The 21,124-nt window shown below is 43.8% G+C and overlaps 1 long non-coding RNA gene across 1 annotated transcript in view; it reads left to right on the top strand.

The window, feature by feature from the left end:
• Positions 1–562: 562 nt before the first annotated feature.
• The window catches only part of LOC134564731 (uncharacterized), a 31,242-nt gene continuing 10,680 nt past the window's right edge, over positions 563–21,124 (top strand). Inside the window, exons 1-2 of the long non-coding RNA XR_010083622.1 lie at positions 563–1,350; positions 4,417–4,511. This is a non-coding gene — a long non-coding RNA (uncharacterized LOC134564731). The remainder of the gene's footprint in view (positions 1,351–4,416; positions 4,512–21,124) is intronic.

Genomic DNA, 21,124 nt, shown 5'->3' with positions numbered 1-21,124 from the left:
CCTGGTGTTTGATTTTGAAGGGTAAGGGGTGGTCCAGGTCCGCTCAGATGGGGAGATGATGCATTTCTTTTTCTTGTCTTTGGCCTTGGCTACATCCTTGCACAGCGTATTAGAGGGAGGAGCTGTTTGATCACCTTTTTTTCTTTTTCTTCCCCTGGCCCAGATGCACCAGGGATGAGGGAAGCTGTGGGGTTGAAATATTTCTACTGAAACCAGTAGTAATGGTACCCAGCAGCATCCCCTGTTTCACAGCACCACCAGCACCTCAGGATATTCCACTTTTTTGGGTCACCTGGAACAAACAGCTATACCATTTGAAGATGGTTATGACCAAGCCACTACAACAAAGCTCTCTGAAGCACAACAACCTCCCTCTGTTCCATTCAGCAAGTTTTAGCACTGCAGACCCAGGGCAGTTCAAGAAGAGAGAGTATCTCACTGTCACGCTCCAGTGAAGCAGCTTGGGACAGGAGAGTCTTCCTCCTGTGCACGAAAGCAAAACAGGGAATTTGAGGAGCCTTTGGCACAGCAGAGACAGGGAATGGACCTGGCAGAGCGAGCTGCCTAGGCAGAGGAAAAGGGGGTCGAGGAACAGCAAGATGCCATAAAAACAAGGGAAAACAGGGGACACTACAGCTGAGGGAGGGTGAGTGTCAAAACAAACTCCACAGAGCAACAAAAGGCAGGGGGAAAATAAGTGTTTGTTTTTCTCCCTGTTTGCTTTTTAATGAAAGGAGGCAGGCAAGCGTTTGAGGGTTGTTAGCATTTCTTGCTGACCTGCAGCTGGTGCATTTTTCACCCACTTCTGTCAGAATTTATTTGAGTTTGGTACTAAACGCTGATCAGACTTTGCCCCTTGCTTTACTTAGGCTTGGAATTGCTTATACAGCAAACACTCTCTGCTAGGGTTCTCATTAATCCACTTCTTTGTTGAGGTTTCCTAGAGGAATTCCTATTTGGTAAACCAAACAGAATTAAAAGGAATGCATCTGCACCGGGAATATCCATCTTGGGTCTCTGGGACCTATTGTCCCAGCTAAATTAGACTAGGAGGCCTCTTGTGTTTGCCCGGAGCCATGATTCCCACTAGCACTTGATAAACCATTAATAGGCTGCGTTAGTCGGGAGGTTTTGGCAGATTTGGGGCATCCCTGGCAGCGAGGGATGCGGGATGCGGAATGCGCTGCGGCGGCGGCGCGCTCCTTGCCACTAGGTGGCACTTCCCATCCTACAAAGTACAGTAATTAGCGCACGCCTGGTGCCGCTAATGAACCTCGCCCGCTCTGTTTAATCCGCGACAGGGCACGGAACCTGATGCACAGTGTATCTTCTTAAAGGCACGACTGACTGGTGAGTATTCTTTGTCTCAGCTTCTTATCTGCCCCGCTCCCCACCGCCCCTCTTTATTTTTTAAGGTGCTCTGAGCCTCACAATGATTTCTTTGCCTCTGTTAGAATTTCTTAGCCTCCTACACGTGAGTAAAGTTAGGTCCTTTCCTCTCGAGATAGTGCTTGTTACTGAAAACAGACGATTTTTGGTCTCATTTCATTCCCTCTTTGTTGCCTTGGTATCAGACTCCACCTATGTGACACAAAAAAAAAGACAAGACAGGAAAGGAAAAGACAGGAAAAGGAAAGCTGATTTGGGCCTTCCAGCTACTCCTCTCACAGCAGCCACAGAGAAAGTCTAAAAATGAGTGAGAACTTCACAGTTCAGCCTAAGAAAATGTACGCTTTCTTTATAAAAAAAAAAAAAAAAAAAAAAAAAAAAAAAAAAAAAAAAAAAAAAAAAAAGACCTAAGTTTTACTGTGGATTATGTGACGCTTCACCTTGCACTTTAGGTTTCTATAAAGCCCAGTTTAGGTCAAACTGATTTTTTGGCAGAAAACCAGGCATAACTAAGAGCTTCATATAGTTTCCATCTGAAAACATAAATCAAGCAGCAGGCTCATGGACAGCCCAGCCAAGGTTTGCTGAACCCCACAGCCCCAGACAGTGAGGCTTTCAGTGGATGTAGTCTGATATGCAGTTTTGGCTATGATACGTAGATATGTAGTTTGTTTGTTTTGCAAAGCATCTGGGTGTGAGGAGGGGAGGAAAGATAAGTGAAATGTGGCTTTTTCCAGGCCCAGGAGCCGCCCCTGGCTCCCCAGTTGCTGCTGAACAGTGGGCTCTTTTACACTGCCCCGAGTGGCTCAGCGGAAGCATGTGGGATGCAAATGGGAAAAGGGCAGGAGAGATTTTTACTTTTTTCCTCCTTTTTTTTAAAGTCTGCACCACTGTGCTTATACTTTATCTGTTATGCAACCAGATATCCACTCATACCTGCACACTCCCATTGCCTCTTTCACTTTTTACTTTGCTAGCCTTTTTTTTTTTTTTTTTTTTTTTTTTTTTTTGTGGAATCGTAGTTTTCACCTCTGCAATTCTTGCATGCTTTTTATGCCCAGCCCTTTTCCTCCATGTTTGGCTGTGTTAGTTATTCTTGTCCTGTCACATGAGGATTGAGACCTTTGTTTTCAGAGCAGGGTCTGTGTATTTTTCTGCTGAGTACCTTGAGATGCTCGGGTTCACAGAGCTGTTTGTGTGTTATTTAATAAAAAACAGAACAAGATAATTTCCCACTTGTGGGATCATTTAATAAATTCTAACAGGCTTAAAGTAACACAAAGAGAGGTTGGAAAAAATCCTCTCAGGTTTTGCTCATTTTGTTGCAATTTTGTTTTCCATGCTCTGAAAGTCTGAGTGGTTTCTAGTGAAACCCTCCACGGAGTAACCTCTCCTCCCTTGCAATCATTTTACTCTGATTCACAGAGGCTTGGATTGTTTCTGCCCCTGAATATCCCCCAGGATTAATGCCTGTTAAAACTTCCTAACATATCCAGCCCATTCTGCTGCTTTCAGCATCTCACTGAGGACTTTCACTGCACCACTTTGTACTGCAGGTCCGGTGCCTTATTAGCAAACATAATTATGTCACAGCAGCCACACTCTGCAATAATGGCCTTATATGCAACCCAGGTGTGCAAGAAATAAATTAAAAAAAAAAGAATAAAAGCTCGGTGCAAAATGCTGGGTGAATAAAAGGTGAGGGCATTTTTATACTCTACAATATTTGAAAGCTGGAGAAAAAAAGCAAGTTCTAGATTGTGAATATAGGGCTGAAACTGAGGGCTCTGTCACTGGTGAGGTCCCTGGGATGGGCTCTGGGCATGAAGACTTGGATTTGCTTGTGGTTGTGGTTGTGATTTTTCCTTGGACAGGCAGTGGGATGCTGGATGCCTGAGAGGGTTGTAGGGATGCAGAACTGCATCAGCAGACCCTGTGGAGTGGCACTTTGGGGCCAGTGAAGGTCCTGGAGCCCTGTCAGTCCCTAGAAAAGCTGCTGCCCTTGTCAGCAGCAGCTGTAGAAATGTTTCCATGGAGCTTTTATTCTCCTTGCAGAGTTTGCCCAGCCCCTTCTGTTCGTACATGTCTTTCTTGAATGTGCAACACCCCTGCTTCCTGCCAGGGCCTCTCCTTCTCTTGGGCAAACACTCCTTCTGTTTGACTCAAAAGCTGAGAAAATCCTGGCTTTTGGGCAGTGTTTGAGGCCCCACACAGGCAAACCCTTGCAGTATCTCCATAAGCTGATGGAGAGCAGGATCTGAGGTCTTGTCAACATCTGCTTCCACAGGGTCATTCCCCAAATCCCCGGTGCTCCCAGTGGCCGATGGTGTCTGAGGGGCACTCAGCAGCACTGAACCTGCCTCTGGAATCATAACCGCTTCCATCAGCACGAGGGGCACTAACTCGTGGGTGCTAATACCTCTGCTGGTATCTGCTCCACAATCCTTGTTCCTCCTAATTAAATTAAGCAACTGTGAAACCCAGGAGAGGGGAGGGTTGAGCGAGACAAACAGAGGAAGAAGAGATTTGCATTGCCTTGTGCTAAAACTTTTTGTTTTGACACAGGAATGGGGTCAATTCTGCCTCAGCAAAGAAAGCTAAGCACAATAAAGCTCTTTTCTTAGGTGGGAGAGTTGAGGAAAACTTTAAACTGTTCCACAGATAATAAAGAGAAATTTAGGAGATAGCTTAAAAATTCCCCCTAAGATATTAAGTAATAATAAGCTATTCACTATGGTTTGGGTCACAGTTAAAATGCCTGTGGGATATAGAATTGTCATCTCTTGGAGCTCCTGTCCTGCTGTTGGAATGTATTAATAACCCAACTCTAGATGATTCTCGGGTGCTGAAAAGCTACAAAGACAGTCATTGACTTTTAGGACTGAAAGTCAGCCCTCATAACAGGGATAGAAATACCTTTCTTGAATACTTTGACATAAATTTTGCATAAGAGTTAATGGTTCATGCGGAAAAGTGACAGGAAAGTTTTAAATCAAGAAAAATAATGTTATTTCTTTTATTCTTCAGTATTCATTAGTTCAGAGGAGGCTGCTCCCTCAGCTACTGCAAAGGAACCATCAAAGTCTTAACTTCAATGTTTCTCATTTCTCAAGAAGCCAAAGGTATTCCTAAGATTTAATTTGCAATTTTTTGCTTGTGGGATGTGTATATGTAACCACATAGTTAGAACTTACACTTTTACCACAATTTCATTGTTTTCATTGCAGTTGTATTGGTTATTATTGGATTTTATTATTAGGCTTTGTAGTATTAGACTTTAGTAATAGACTTTAAAAGAAGAAAATATTGGAAGTATTTTTATCTCTTGTTTCTTTTTTGAATGTATATCTAGGTCTTAATCCGAAATGTTTTGAACTTTCTCAGGAATCTTCCATTCACTTTGAAGAGCTTTATGCTCTGGTGTGTTCAGTAAAAAGGTCAGACAAAAGGAATATGTTGACTCTGCTCAGGCTTCTATAAAAGGAAACCTGAAAGCATTTAAAATAGAAAAATGCTATCTTTCTGAAACGCATGTTCCCAAGGCCAGACGTTTAAGCCTCCCCAGAAGCTGGTAATAAGCTCCTCGTTTAATGTCACAATTAATTTAACAGGCTCAGATAGGACAGGGGGTTTGTGTGAGTTCATGCACCCGTGCCCACGCAGGCGTTCACCACACACCGTGACATTACCCTTGGAAAAAAACTGCATTAACATCCAGTCCAGGGGCTTAGTTCACAGCTCTGGGTTTGCCAGCTGAAAGCTGAGCCCTGCTCTGACTCGGGCTGGCTTTGAAGGAGGCTGAGATAAGGCAGCATTAATCTAAGTGCCTGAAGGGAGGGAGCTGGAGTTCCTTTGGGAGGACAGAGACCACCTGGGCATTCATCCTATCGGGCCACAAATCAGTCTGTTAATAGCTTGTGTACAATAGCCTGTCAAAATGAGCAGAAGGTACCTTTGCTGCTTCTACAAAATGGTCAGAATCTGTTTTTTTCTTTTTTTTTTCTTTTTTTCTTTTTTTTTTCTTTTCTTTTTTTTTTTTTTTGCCCCTGGGACAGGAAAAATAGATATTATTTTAAACACAGAGGAATACAGCCCTATTTAATAATTCTTTGATAATCCAAATAAGGTTTTTTTTTTGGTTAGGGTAGGTGTAGGTAACCTTAACAAACACACTTGTGCATACAGGTGAGGTGTTTTTTGAGTGGAGGTTAAGGGAAGGAAACAAATAGGAGCGCAGTTTTGTGGGCATTTTGCTGATGACTGACTCAGGAAAATGGTCAGTTTTGGACTGAAATCTTCACGTTGGGAGATGGGGCTGTGCACTGTCATCTGGAGAGATACGAGAAGTTTCCATAGACTCCAGCAAAGGCCCAACATAGGTGGGATCAAAACTGAGAAGCTGTGACCGCAGCTCCTGCTGGTATTCTGCATAAAGGAGCTTTAGTTCCACCACAGATCACGTGTCCTTCAGAGGATTTGATATTAGAGACCTTCTGCTCACATATTGCCCATATATTAACATTTACACCACTGTGCAGCAGGGCAGACAAGAATGTTTTTCATACTCCTGACTTCCAGAAGTGCTCCCACACACAGAGCAGTTCCATTATTGGGTCCCAGATAGCAAATGAAAGCTCTTACAGAGAGGCACTCACACAATGACCTATTCAGATTAAAACTTGTACACCCAGCCCCTTCTTTAGAGCAACAGACACTCTATCAGCAGCCAGACAAATGAAAAAAGAGCAGATATTTTAATTTTGTAGCCATTTCCTGGCTCGAGGCATTGTCCAATCAATCTTATCATTCATTCTTAAAAGCCTTTCCAGTTACCCACCCCTAACCTACAGCCACAGTGGCACTGAAAGGGTGACCCATCTCCAGGGACAAAACATAAGTGGTAAATATTCAGTATCGTGTAAAAACACAGAGGTGGATATGGTATAAAACACACCTCACCACTCCAACACAAAGAAATCAAGACCATAATAATTGTAATTGAATTTCTCTAAAATCCTCACACTGAGGAGTGAGAATGAAATGCAGAGCCAGTGCGAGCAGAGACATGGGGAAGAAAACAGGGGCATGGCGCTGGTGTGTAGGGATGGGGTCAGGAAAGCCAAGGCACAGGTGGAACTGGACTTGGCAAGGGATGTGACAAGCAATAAGATGAGATTCTGTAAGTGCAGAGGTGATTAAGGAAGGCCAAGGAGAGAGCAAAGCCCCTACCATTGCTAGCAGAGAGAATTTGGGCACCACCTGATGGAACTGGACAGTGACAACATCTCTGTGGCCTGATGAGATGCATCCCAGCACCCTGAGGGAGCTGGCTGGTGTTGCCAAACCACCCTCCACCATATCTGAACAGTCACAGCACCAAGGCAAAGTCCCCAGTGACTGGAAAATTGGAAACATCACTCCTGTTTTTGAAAAGGGGGGAAAGGAAGGCATGGAGACCTACAGAGCAGTGAGCCTCACTTCTGTGCCTGGGATGGAGATGGAAATATTGCCATGGAAGCAATGTTAAGGTACATACAAGAGAAGGAGATGATTTAAGACAGTCAGTGTGGCTTCACCAAAGGTTTGTGTCCACAGGAGTTCTCAGGACTCTGTCTTGGCACTCAGCACCTTCACCAAAGGAGATGAATGGAGCACACCTCCAGCAGTTTGCAGGTGACACCAAGCTAAGAGTGCAGTGACACCCCTGAAGGACAGGATGACATCCAGAGGGACCTGGACATCCCCAGGAGTGGCCCATGGGGATCTCAGGAGGTTTAACCAGGCCAGGGGCTGCTGCTGGCCCTTGGTTGGGACAATCCCAGACACCAGCACAGACTGGGTTAAGAAATCATTGAGAACAGCCCCACAGAGAAAGACATGGGGCTTATTGTGGGTGAAAAGCTGGATTTGAGTCAACAGTATGTGCTCACAGCCCAGAAGGCTCAAGACATCCCAGTCTCCACAAATCAGTGTGGGCAGCAGGGCAGGGAGGGTTTCTCCTCCTTTTCACTGCCTTCCTGGGACTCCGTCAGGGGCCCAGCACAGGAAGGAGCTGGAGCTGCTGGAGCCAGGCCAGAGGAGGCTCCAGGATGAGTAGAGGGATGGAGCAGCTCTGCTGGCAGGAAAGGCTGGCACGGCTGGCATTGTTCAGCCTGCACAGGAGAAGCTTTGGGCTGACCTCACTGTGGCCCTGCAGTGCCTGAAGGAGCTGCAGCAAGGATGGAGAGAGACAATTGACAAGGGCTGGAGGGACAGGACACAGGGAATGGCTTCCCACTGCCCGAGAGGAGAAAATTTGGGTAAAATATTAGGAAGAAATTCTTCCCTGTGAGAGTGGGAAGGTCCTGGCACAGCGTGCCCAGAGGAGTTGTGGCTTTCCCTGGATCCCTGGCAGTGTCCAAGGCCAGTCGGGACACTGGGGCTTGGAGCAGCCTGGGACAGTGGAAGGTGTCCCTGATTATGGCTGGGGTGGCACTGGGTGGGCTCTAAGATCCTGTCTAGCCCAAACCAATCCATGATTCCATGATTATCGCTTTTCAAACAGAAGCATTTGGTACTTGATAGAGCTCTGTGTCTGGTGAGAACTACAGTAAATAATAAACCTTGTAGAGATGCCATTCTCATGGCATGTCCTGGCAAAGATGTCAAAAAGGCTGCCATGAGAAACATGAGGGAAATAGTTCAGATCCTGATGACCAAAATTATCCTTTAGTGACCCCATTTCTGCAGGCTTGGCTGTTGAACCATCCGCACACGGCACCTGCAATTTCTGTTCTCTTCCCTTTTATGCTCTGGTATTATAATTAGCCTCACACACACTACTTTATGGTCAAGAATTACATCCACAACCCTTATGTAGAATGTCAATGCAACAAAAAAAGAGTTTAATGTACAGTGCTCACAGAAATGTTACTGCCGCCTCTTTAATGTGTATAATTTTCCACTGAGTAACCACGAAAATAAAAAGCAAATGGTTTCATTACATAAAGTACTGTAGCACTTTCAGGTGCTGAAGAGTCATTTTAAATTTGAAAATATCAGAGGCAGGGGGAGACACATTAGAAATGAACATTGCAATGTTCTCTTTTCAAACCTGCAGAGCAAAATAAGTTCAGCAATCATAAATTTCCACTCTCTTTTTACCGTCGTTAGAAATTTCTCTGCCTACAGCCCAGTCAACAGCAATTCATGGGTTTCTCTGCCTACAGCCCAGTCGTGATTCATGGGTTTAAAGCCTGAATTATGACAAAAGGAGTCATAAATTGCAGGAATTATTTTACTTTAAAGATGATGGAATATCTACTCTGACCAGAAGACTTTTAATCCATTATATTTCTTAAATAAATATGCCTGGGTAACTAATCACTTGGTATTAGCACTCTCCTATGATCACTTCAACTAACATAACAGTGTATCACTTAAATAAACTGGCAATGTGAACAGGGTAGATTTATGGGCTTTAATTTCTCAGCTCACACTTGTCTCTCTTGCATTTAAAACAAATACCAGAGTGTAGCTGTTGGCCGATGTTTGTAGAATCCATTTGTTCCATGTTTTGAAAGCAACTGGAGTATTCATCAGCCAGTTTGGATTGAATTTTTAAGGAAAAGAAAAACAAAGCAGAACTAAAAAACCACCACCACCATCACCACCACCAAAAAACAACAACAACAACAAACCAAAAAAACCACAACCCAACCCCCCCCAAACAACCCAAGAAACTCCAAGACTCCAAGCAAACTCAACTAACAAGGTAACAAAAATCCCTCTGGATTATATGGTAGCATTGGAATTTATTTTCTTTTTAATTTATATGATGATGTACTCTTTTCTCCAGTAGAAAAGGTCTGAGTAGTGCCAGCAAAAGTTCTATAGCTCTGCTGGGTTTAAGAAAGGTATGAAAAGGAGTGTCCCAAAGGGTTCCCTGTTAAGCCAAACTGGCCACTGGACACAGGTCAAGTACCAAAATTCTGATGTTTTGCCATCAAGAAGTGCTCAAGCAGTTCACATTTTACCTGTTGCAGCAGGTACAGCATATCCATTAATTGCTGTTAGTCAATGCAAGTTATACTTCAGGATATTTAAAAAAAAACCCTACCAAAACAACAAAAAAACAAGAACAGAACCCAAAAAAACAAACCTATTTCATGTATAGAAACATTAAATTTTTACTATGAAAAACTTATCAAAGCTAGTGGTAAAAGATGTGACTTTTAAGGCAACTCTTCCTCAAAATCACCTCACTTCTGCAGCAGTTTTTGTGCTTCACCTTTCCTGAATACATTCAGAAGTCCCCAAGGGCAGGAGAGGCAGGGTGGCTGGGGAGGATGGGGAGAAAATCAACTTCTCCTCGCTGCTCCAAATGGGTAAATCCCAGCACCTACTGTAGCACTTCCCACCTGGCACCAGAGCTGAAGAGAGAACAGATCCTTGGCTTTTAACTGACGGTTTGCAACAAATAAAATGAAGGACAAATTTAAAAATAAACAAAACAAAACAAATGAAAAACCAATCAAATAAATAACAACAAAAACCCACTTCATTTCAGGCTAATCCAAATTCTAATGTTCACAGTGAACTCAAAAACTACTTTGGGATTAACCAACATGTTCTCATCCCTGAAAAGTGACTTTTCTTTGGATTCAGACTCCTAACTTAAAGGAAACATGTAACAAAAAACCTGCCTAAAAGGAAATCCCCAAAATAATCTGAAGTAATGCTTGGATTTCCATTTTTTCCTGCTTCCAGCTTCTCCTGACTTTCTGGGATTTTTTTTTTTTTTTGGTAAGACAAATGACTTGGCAAAAATTAAATTTGAATTCCTAACATGCTACAATGTCGCCACATCTCTGTGTTTCATAGAAAAAAAATTATCTAGTTCTAACCAACTAGTTCATGTCCTGTGTGCAGCTATAGTTATAAACACAGCTCAGAAAGGGGTTATTTCCCATTAATAATGAATCCAGCAGTTGGAAGGGGAAATAAAAACAACTTCCCTATCTGATTGTAGGGCAGCATCTTCTCAATGCCCAAGATATCTGTCATTTATCAGCCTATTGTCCCAATAAGAAGTTGGTTTGAATTCAGGTACCTGTTGCTGAGGTGTTTGAGTAGGATCAAGATTTTTTTAAAAAGCATTATTTTTATTAGCTGGAAAGGTATGGATCCGCTCTATTTTATCAGTGATTTAAATTTCCACATATTAAATGCAGGCATCACTAAATTAACTTCTGGCCTCTGCCAGTGAAAACCAGAACTGATGAATAGGGCAACCATTTACACACCCTCCTACACAATTCTCTTAAACATATATCAAAACTGATTTAAATCAAGCAAAAAAACAAAAACAAAAACAAACAAAACAAAACAAACCCCAAAAAAACCAAAAAACCCCCCAAAAAACAAACAAAAAAAAACCCCAAAAACCAAACCTAGCCCCCACTCCTCCCAAAAAATCAACAAAATCAGGATTGTTTGGCTTTCTAACATGCATTTTTCAGCATTTCGGGGCTACTGGTCTGCCACTAAGACTTTAAATTATTGAAGGCATTGAAGTAGGAACTTCCTACTCTGTGTGGGCTTGTTTTGTGAACCCAGAGTTTGAATTTGTCTTTAGGAAGTCCTTGAACAGGGAGCAGCAGTCAGGGAAACCTGCTCTGGGCTCATTTGAGAGAGTAAAGTTGTCCACACAGTAATAGTGGAAGGTGTGGTGATTCAGCCTAGAAATCCAGGCCTTTCCCCATCCCACACACCCTCCCTTGCATCACCCCCCACAAATTAACTAATATTCTTGGTGCTGCAGGAAGTACTTTCACAGAATTTAAATAATCTCTCCTATTTATTTAGCTTGCCAGCATTTTTATGGAAAGCTACATGTTTCAGGTCAGTGGTCAATGGAATTCTCCTAACAGCTGCCTCCTCCTGTTATCTCTGTAAAGTAAACTCTCTTCTGGTTGTTTGGGAGTGGAAGTATTTCGCAGCTCTGTGCCCTATGAGCCAGGGATGGGTTGTCCAGGGCCTAGCAGGAAGGTGTCCCTGGCCATGCCAAGGGGCTGGACCAGGTGACTTTTAAGGTCCCTCCCCACCCAGATCATTCTTTGGTAATTTAAAATTAATTTAGTTCATTTGCTCAGATCGACACCTTCTGATTACCCCAGTAAATTTAACACATCCCTTCATTCAATCTCTTTGTGTCTGGCTTTCCTGCCATGCTCCTGAACTCTGGTCCACCACCACACAGAGAAGAAAGAAGAATCCCCCTGGGACCATCCTCATCACCTCCTGCCTCCCAGAGCAGGCGCAATTGTTGAATTTCATCCTGGTCTAAATTGCTCCTCACCCCTTTAGTGATCAGGGATTTTGTGTTACACTGCTTGCATGTCCCTAAGATGTCTCCCTAAAACCTCTCCCCCTAGACTGAAATACTGCACCCCAACAAAAACTGCAATTGAAGCAGAATCCTAATATTCTGTGAAGAAAACAAGCAGCTTACAACATTTCTATGCTCCAGTCAGCCTTGCTTTTCCCACTCCATGAGAACAGCATCTCTGAAAGGCTGGATTCCTTCTTTTATTTGGCCATATGCTCTCACTGTAACTATGTTCTGTTCATAACAACCCTACACTAACCATACATTATGAACCCCAGGGGACCCAAACTTCATTTAACATTTTCCTGTAAGCACTGTATAAACCTAGGGTATAATACTAATGTCTTTTTTTTCCCCTCTGCTTACACTTTAAGAATAAAGAGACTGTAAATAGTTAAAAAAAAATAATAAGAAGAAAAGAAAAACAGAAATAAAAACTCATCCAGTGTGGAGCATCTAAATCTGAATTATTTTCTGGTAGGAAAGAGTGTGCAGGTGGTAAAACATCTGTTCTCCCTCTGGGCTTTAGGTATCCAGCATTGGCTTGTGCTTTGCAACTCCTCTCCCATATGTGTCTCTACCAAAAGGTTTAACACTTACTGGTTGGACTCTACAGCATTTTTAAAATCCAAACAGCAAAAAAGTTTAACCAGTACATGATAATATTATTTCCCAAAGTTTCTGCAATGAAAACTCCCATCAAAGTTACTACTTTGGGTTGCATGAGGTTCTGTGACTTGTCTGGCAGAGAAACCAACGCCCTGGTTAGGTGTAACTCGCCCACCAAATGACAGACCAAACACAATGCTGAAGAACAAACAAAAATCCTTCTGGCCTTGTTCCTGCACTTTGGGGAAAAAGGTTTCTATCCAGAGATCTCAGAAAACCCTGTGATGTCTCATGAGCCTCAAGCTGAGGCCTGTCAGGGTATAATTAACAGATGTAGACAGCCCCTATCTCGGCATGACTAAGCTAGTTTTACACCGGATAAGCCGGAATTGTATTTATTTTCATTTCTCAACATGTTCATAATTTTAATGAACTCGTGTGAGATATGAACAGGAGAGCAAGGCACCGTGACCAATCCTCCTCCCTGAGCTGCTGCGTCTGGTATGTCAGTGGAGGCAGCTCAGAAAACAACTGCATTGCAAACACCTTCCCCAGTGATGGGACAATGTGGAGGGCACTGGGAGGAGGGGAGTGGCAGGAATGGTGTGGCAGCAGGAGCAGGGCAGTGACCGTCCCTGTGCTGGCACTGCTGAGGGACCACCTCGGATCCTGGGACTGCTCTGGGCCCCTCACAACAGGGAATTGAGGGACTGGAGCATGTCCAGAGAAGGGAACAGATCTGGGGAAGTGTCTGGAGCACCAGGAGCAGCTGAGGGAGCTGAGAAAGGGGCTCAGCCTGGACAGAAGGAGGCTCAGGAGGGACCTTCTGGCTCTGCACAACTCCTGACAGGAGGGGACAGCCAGGGGTGTCAGGCTCTGCTCCCAGGGAACAGGGACAGGAGGAGAGGGAATGGCCTCAGGCTGGGCTAGGGGAGGCTCGGGTTGGACATCAGCAGGAATTTCCCCATGGAAAGGGTGGTGAGGGCTTGGAAGGGGCTGCCCAGGGAGGTGTCCAAGGAAGGGCTGGACGTGGCAGTCAGTGCTCTGTGCTGGGGACAAGGTGGGGATTGGGCACAGCTTGGACTCAGTGTCTGAAAGGGATTTTCTAGCCTCAAGGATCCTTGGATTCTGTGATTCTGAGAGGGAGCAGGCAGCTACTGGTGCTGATTCCCTGAGACCAGGCTTGTTATTACCCATCTGTGATTAAATCAACAGCCATAATAACAAAGTTTCAAGAACACTGCACTTCAGTCCAAAGGCAGTTGGCCACACAAACCAAATACAATTAATGAAATGTGTCTCTCAGGTTGAAGCACAAGAAATGTTTTTTGCACCACACGATGTAATGCAAGTGTGTAAAAAATAAGTGAAGACTAAGATGTTTTACAAGACACAGTGGTAGACAAGAGGCTGTAACACAAGTTACACCTTGTCCAGCTGTAAGGTTGCAGCTCTTGGAATAAAAAAACACATTTTCCTTCTGCTGATCAAAAACAAGAAGCCGAAGGATGCTCTCTGAACATACATCTGTGCCTAACATCACTATTTTTGGGCTGAAACTTGTCCATGCAGCAGCTGCCCATGTGTTAACTTGTACAGCAAGGCTTTTCTCCTGCAGTGGTGGAAAACACACACACGTTATTTAAAAACGGATTATATGATCTCCTGAAAATGTCACATTTAAATATCTGAATATGAAACTTTCTGGCTCTGGCTCGAACACAACTCACTTTGTTGTGTCAAATACCTTGTCAGAGCAGTACTTCTGGGGGCTGAAAAGGAGACGATTTGGTGAAAATCCAGACTCAGCTCTGACCTCAATGGAAGGACACAAGGACCACATTCAGTGTTGCTGTGTGGCCCAGAGACGGCTACACAAATGAAGGTGAGAGAAGGGCAGGGAGGAGATAACCACTCACCTTCCTGTAAATCCACCCAGCAGCATTCCCCAGGACCATTGCAACACCAGCGTGTCTAGAAATTTCCCAGTTCTCTTGCAGCTGCTTGACACCCCAGGCAGGGCACACAGTCAGCTGCTGGTGATCTGTACCACAGGGAGAGCCACTGCCAGCTCACATCTGCCCACAACAGAAAAAGGGCAATAAATATTAATATGTATACGAATATAAATATAAATACTTCTGTCCCTGTGCTCTCCCAGCTCCCAGATGCTGCCAGCCATGGCGATCTCCCAGGCCATCACCTAGTGGCCCTTTTCCAGAGCACTTGGCCCATTCCCTGTGGGAGCTGTGCTGACTCTCAGCACCCATCCTGTCTGCTGACAGCGAGCTCCAGGGCTTGCATCAGGAGCTGCTTCCTGATGTTTGTTTTGGTTTGCTCAGTTTATTTGTTCCCCTTCAGCTCTGCTTGAAGCTTTGTTGTCACTCCCTGAAGCATTCCCACTGCCTTTTTATGCATTCCAAACCAGCTTTGTCCATGCCACAGCCCTCTCACACACCCTTTGTGGATGGCAAACATCTGGGAATACCAAAACAGGGGCCAGCATTTCTGCTTGTGATTTTGGAAGGTCACAAAATGATTAATCAAATGTCTTGGAGCGGAGGGAGTTTTTGGTGGGATGATGTGCAGGTCTTCAGCCAACCTCATATTAAGACAAACTCAGTATAACTAAGAGGTGAGTTTAACCCAGAAGTCATCCCAAGGCCTGTTTTTGCCACACCTGGGTAGCGTAGAGCATCCCTCAGCAATGAGATCAGGAGGAGAGGGAGGATCTCTTGACCTGAGCCCAGCTCAAGGACTGGGGCCACCAGTGGTACCACAGGCTGCAGTCCAGTCTCTTCCCTCCTATAAATAAAAACATCAGCCTCCTGTTTTTCAAGGATTACCCCAATCCTCCAAAGCACAGCCAAAGGAGATACCTTTCAACACATCACCCCAAACATCAAGAGCCCTTCTGTCCCTAAAGTGCCTCTAGGTACTTGCCTTCTTAATATAGCAAGAATGCAAAACCCTGAGCACAGTATTTCACATTTTGATATGTTTTTAATGCAAGAACTCCTGTGCATCTCTGTCTCCTTATTCCTTTGCTGCATAAAAGCTCTCCCAGTGTCTTTATAAACTTGAGGTGAACCGCGTCAGTGCCCTCCAGACATGACAACAGTGGCTACCTCTTCAGGGTAGCCATCACCCAATCGCCCTTATCTGCCATCTTGGCCAGGTTTATGCACTTTAATAGTGCCATTTTTCTTAAGAAAGCACACAGCTCACATCCTTGCTCCCCTGAACTCTGCACAGGGTTTGGGGTTGACTGCAGTGTGGTAACGACTCATTTACCTCCCTCCCCAGCAAAACTTTCTCAAGTAATTTTGTGCCACAATGGAACACAATTCATTACAAAAGGGCCACAGCAAAAAATATAGCCAGGCAAATAAAGAAAAAACACCCCTGTCAGTAGAATTTATAGACACATTTTCGAGGGCCTCAAAGGTATTTCATTACGAGACAGTTTTCTATTCAAATTGTAATTTCAGGGCTGGGTGTGGAGGAACTTATTTGGCAACTCAGTCCCGGTGAGGGGCAGGGTGAGGGTGCCACAGTCACAAGCAACCGGGGAACAAAGGGACTTGGGCCAGCCCTGCGAGGTGTGAACATCAGTCTGAGAATTTTCCCCTGAGCTGGGAAACAGAAATCACTTCAAAACAGTAAAAAACTGGCCAAAATGTGTCCACCTCTGTTTCAGCCCGATTTTTTAAAATTTCTCTCCACTTATATACTGAGGAGAAGGAAAAGGATACGAAGAACCTATTGTGGTGTGGAACCTAGATATAGTTTTTTTGGAACCAGAGACTGCTTTTGGGGGCGGGGGGGCAGGGTTTGTGGGGTTTTTTGGAGGTTTTTTTTGTTGTTGTGTTTTTTTGGTTGGTTGGTTGGGGTTTTTTTAGCTTGTGCATCTTGTTCTGCTGTTTAATTTCTCATTTTAGGGTCTTGAACTGGAGTGATAAAATCAGACAGGGTTGACCTCACACATCTCACTGCTTTGAGACCTTGCCAATGGTTTTTGTGCATCAAAATTGGTTTGGGCTCTCTAATTTTGGGAGTTTGACTTGAGAGGTTTCCCTCCTGCAGGAGTCATGAGCAAGTCTGAAGGTTTCATGGTGAGGACCTGTGCTACTCAGGAGGAACACAGGTCTACATGCAGGTCTGGTTAGGCTTAACTGAGCAAATACACCTCCTGAAAGATGAAAAATCTGACCTGAAGGCAGCTGAACCATCCACTGAAACCGGTGACAGCAATGGAAAGGCCCTTGAAGCAACTCCACTTGGAAAAAATCACCAGCTTGTTCCTCCACACAAAACTGAAAGCAAAATCAAGGTTTAAGGAGAAAAAAACCCATCAAAATTGCAAAATAACAGCTTATTCTGGGCTCACAGCAGCTTACTATGGAGCAGTTGCAATAAATCATCATCCAGTTTGGCTGTGGAGCTCAGCTGAAGTCAAAGTGGAAGACACAACATTCCTGGGAGCTGTCGTGAGAAGCCCTGTTCAATCTTTCCAAAGTTTTCATGATCAGGAATGAGACAGGCTGCAAGAGGTCAAGTGCTAGACAGAAATTATTTCACTTCCTCCATGCCTCTGCAGAAAAAAAAAAAAAAAAAAAAGAAAAAATCTTGCCCTAAATCAGCTCTAATTAATTTATTGTGGAGATTTGGATTAAAATGTCTCAATTGCTCTTTTGTTCTTGGGAAGACGCTCTTGTTTTTTATAGATATTTATTAGTGCAGCTCGTAGACAGCTGATTTCATTTCCCATCTCTCTGGGGTTTGGCTCTGTGGTGGGAAGGATGGAGTCATGAGGCTGAAACAAGGCAGACACAGGGTGCAGGACACAGAGTTTTGCCTCCTCCATCACAAGGGGCTGCTCAGGACAAGACCCTGGGCTGTTCTTTCCCCATGGACCTGCCATAGCCTGTGAAATAAATGTGGTTAGCCAGGCAAGCCTTGAACATCTCCAGCTGAATTGAAGCTGAGCTAAGACAGGCTGAAAAAAATGGAGTGCGGGGATGCCTTCAACTCACAAGTAGAAAGGATCCTTTCCATGGGAAACTTTAGCTTTTGCTTTTCCTGGATTTAGAATCACCCCACTGCAATTTCCTGGGCAGGGGAGTTGGGGATGGCCTGACCCAAGCAGAAGGCTGGCGCTGCTTGCTGCTGAGGTTTCTCCACTCCCATGTGAATAATTCATGGATAACAGGAGGGTAAAGGGTTCATTCATCCTCAGGGATATGAGGTGATTGTTTCTGCCTGACCAGGGCCTGCCAGGCACCAGGAAGGGTGAAGATAATTTTCTCCCTTCCCAAGGGAGGGAAATTATCCACGTGCTCACTGTGTGGAAATGCTGTCAGAGAGTATTGCCAATACTTGTTTTCCTAATATAGCAAGAATGCAAAACCTTGAGCACAGTATTGCACATTTTGATACAATTTAAATGACTATTTAATGTAAGAACTCCTGTGCTCCTCCATGTCATTTCTTTGCTGCATAAAAAGTTCTCCCAGTGTCTTTATAAACTTGAGGTAAGCAGGCTTGTGAATAGTGCTGTAAATATATTTTACTGTCTTTCTCTATTTTTACGTGGATATGAGCATGGAGCATAGGCTTTTCTCCAGCCTTTTCTGCCTAGAACTCTGGCTTTTGGCTAAAAATAAGTTTTAACATCATCTTTCAACTCCCTTGGAAGCCAAAGAGGGTCTGGCAACATCTCAGAAAGAAAGGGCTACACAAGGATATTGAGGTAGGTGATTAAACTGATTAAGCCCAGGGCTTAACCCTCCTATTGGTCTCTCAACCCACAGAAATCAGAACCATGCACTAGAAATGAGATGCAGGACTTCAAAGTCATAATTAATTAAGCTGTAAAAGCATGACAATGTGGTATTATATCATTTACTCAGTGCAACATGGGTGCTACAAGCTGTACTGACGGAGATTCGAGGAGATTCGAGGAGATTCGAGGAGATTTGAGGAGAGGAGAGGAGATTCGAGGAGAGGAGATTCGAGGAGATTCGAGGAGAGGAGATTCGAGGAGAGGAGAGGAGATTCGAGGAGAGGAGAGGAGAGGAGATTCGAGGAGAGGAGAGGAGATTCGAGGAGAGGAGATTCGAGGAGAGGAGATTCGAGGAGATTCGAGGAGATTCGAGGAGATTCGAGGAGAGGAGAGGAGAGGAGAGGAGAGGAGAGGAGAGGAGAGGAGAGGAGAGGAGAGGAGAGGAGAGGAGAGGAGAGGAGAGGAGAGGAGAGGAGAGGAGAGGAGAGGAGAGGAGAGGAGAGGAGAGGAGAGGAGAGGAGAGGAGAGGAGAGGAGAGGAGAGGAGAGGAGAGGAGAGGAGAGGAGAGGAGAGGAGAGGAGAGGAGAGGGGAGAGGAGAGGAGAGAGGAGAGGAGAGGAGAGGTGTTCAAGAGGTTTCACTGCAATTCCTACTTTTTATTCCAATGTCACTGGTGAAAATGCTCAATGAGATTGATCCCAGGACTCATCCCTAAGGCTCTCCAGAAGCAATCCTCCTCCAACTTACTGTTTTTCTTCTTAAAAGTGCTGGTCTTTAAAAATACAGTTTCATCTTTCTAACAGCAGCAGATTAATCCTTTTGACTTTTATGAATTAATTGAGTTTGGAGTGTAGTTGTAACAGCAGGGAAATCATTTAATGGTCAAAAAAGAATGACAATTCAGATGCTGACCAACATTATACGGGGAAAAAAATGAGATGGAGGATGACAGACCACCAAAAGGAAATTTAGGAGAAAGATTTTATGAGAAGGCAGACTTTGCAAAGGGAATTAGAATAAAATTGGAGCAGGAAAATATTTAGTGGGAAAGTGGTACTGGCCCTTGCGGAGAGCATTGATTGTTGATCCTCCCTCAGTAGGGTAACCAGATCCTGGACATTTTTCTCAATTAGGACTGCTCAGAAGAAGTTCAAATGTATCACCTTCAGTCTCTAAGTAGTCTGGACATGCTTTCATTGCCTTGTTTTCCTTCCATTTTGACTTCCTAATTCCCATATTTTATTTTTCCCAGAAAAGCAGGGGGAAAAAAGCAGCTTTTCCTTAAACATTTATCAGCACCTGAATGCCCATGTGTAAAGACTTTTTCTCTCATCAAGCACCTCCAGGCTCAGGGATCAAACTGCAGGAGCTGTCAGACCCAGCTACATCACACTAAATATTTCCAGAGAACCACATTTATACACGCATTTATACATCACAGTCACAAAGAGAGGGAGAATCTGATGCACACAGAGACACGACACACACTAGGGTCTGCTTCTGGGAATAATAGTGAGAAGATAGAGTATTGATACAGATTGTCAAAACATTATCTCAAAATCAAACTAACATTATCATGCCAAAGGCAACACTTTACACAGCACTTCCTCAAGAATTGATGGGGGTTTTTGGGGTTCTTTTTGTCCAGAACTTTCTTCTTCCTCTCTTGAAGACAAATATTTTTGAGCTGTGCTTTTCAAAATTTGCTGGATGAACTCAGACCTCAAATAACAAATTGTTTTGTGTGACAACATACATTCTGTTCAAGCAGTTACATTAAAGGTATAAAACTCTAGATGAGTCCAAAGCTTTAATGAAAACATTCTGTAAAACAACTGCATGTTTTATCTTCCCCTAAAAATACAATTTAAACTGGCGAAAAAAAAAAAAACCTGGAAAATCATTTGTAGATCAATATCAAGGAGAAATGTTAATAAAGAATCTCTGGAATTTGATCTATCATTCCTAATTTTGGTTATGTTCCTGCCTTGAAAAACCCATTTCTGGGCATTTTTCTCTATTTTGTGTCCTGTCATTTTGGGTAGGCAAGAGGCAATTGAGTGATGTGACATCTCACCGGCAGCTTCACTGGCACACCTGGAAAACATGATCTTATAAACCATGAGTTAGAGAACCCTGTTCACAAAACAAAACAAGTCTAAGTTTGGTAGATCTGCTAAAGAGAAGGATGAATTAAGTGAGGATTAAATCCAGGAATGTTCATGGAGGGATGGCAAAGACCTTGGCTTTTCTCAGAGACAACCAAGCAACAGCAAGAATTGTATTCATTCTGTAAGTTTTTAAAACTCATATTATGGGCATTACCACAGAGTTTCCTTCCCAAAGAATATGAGTTAATTTGAAATACATTTCACCTGTCTTGGTCAATTGGACCATTGGGTCTATCTCCATGCACTGTGAGGAATGAGTTTAAAAATAAAGCAGATATCCCCACTTCTCACAGACAAATGCACTTCCTGAAGAAATTTCACTGATTTCCTGCAGTTTTTGCAGTACTACCTCTGCTGTCACACAATGAAAGACCCACACAGATCTGAAATGATTTTGAGACTGGCAGGTTTCTCCCCTTCAAAGTTGACTGGGAAATGGAAACTTGTTAAAAAAACTCAGTAGTTTCTCACATAAATCTTCAGAAAGGAGGATTTCGCCACCACTTCTCACATGGCTGAGGATACTGACATGTTGTCAGGAGACTTTCAGGGGGGAAGATGTGCCTGTGTGTTTGCAAACAGCCTCAGCTGGGTGGAAACTGGCTCTGCACCAGGGCTTCCCTCCCCAGACAGCACAACTGAGCTTACACAGACCAAGGTGTGCATCCTCCACCACATGTTTTTCTGCTCACCTCCTGGACTGAATCTGCAAACCTCTAAAAAAACAAAATACAAAAACAAAACCAAAAATACAAAACAAAACAAAACCACCAAAAACCAAAAACAAAACATACAAACAAAC

Source organism: Prinia subflava, chromosome Z (genome assembly GCF_021018805.1).
Source record: "Prinia subflava isolate CZ2003 ecotype Zambia chromosome Z, Cam_Psub_1.2, whole genome shotgun sequence".
Classification (NCBI taxonomy): domain Eukaryota; kingdom Metazoa; phylum Chordata; class Aves; order Passeriformes; family Cisticolidae; genus Prinia; species Prinia subflava.
This window is presented reverse-complemented; position numbering and strand designations above follow the sequence as displayed.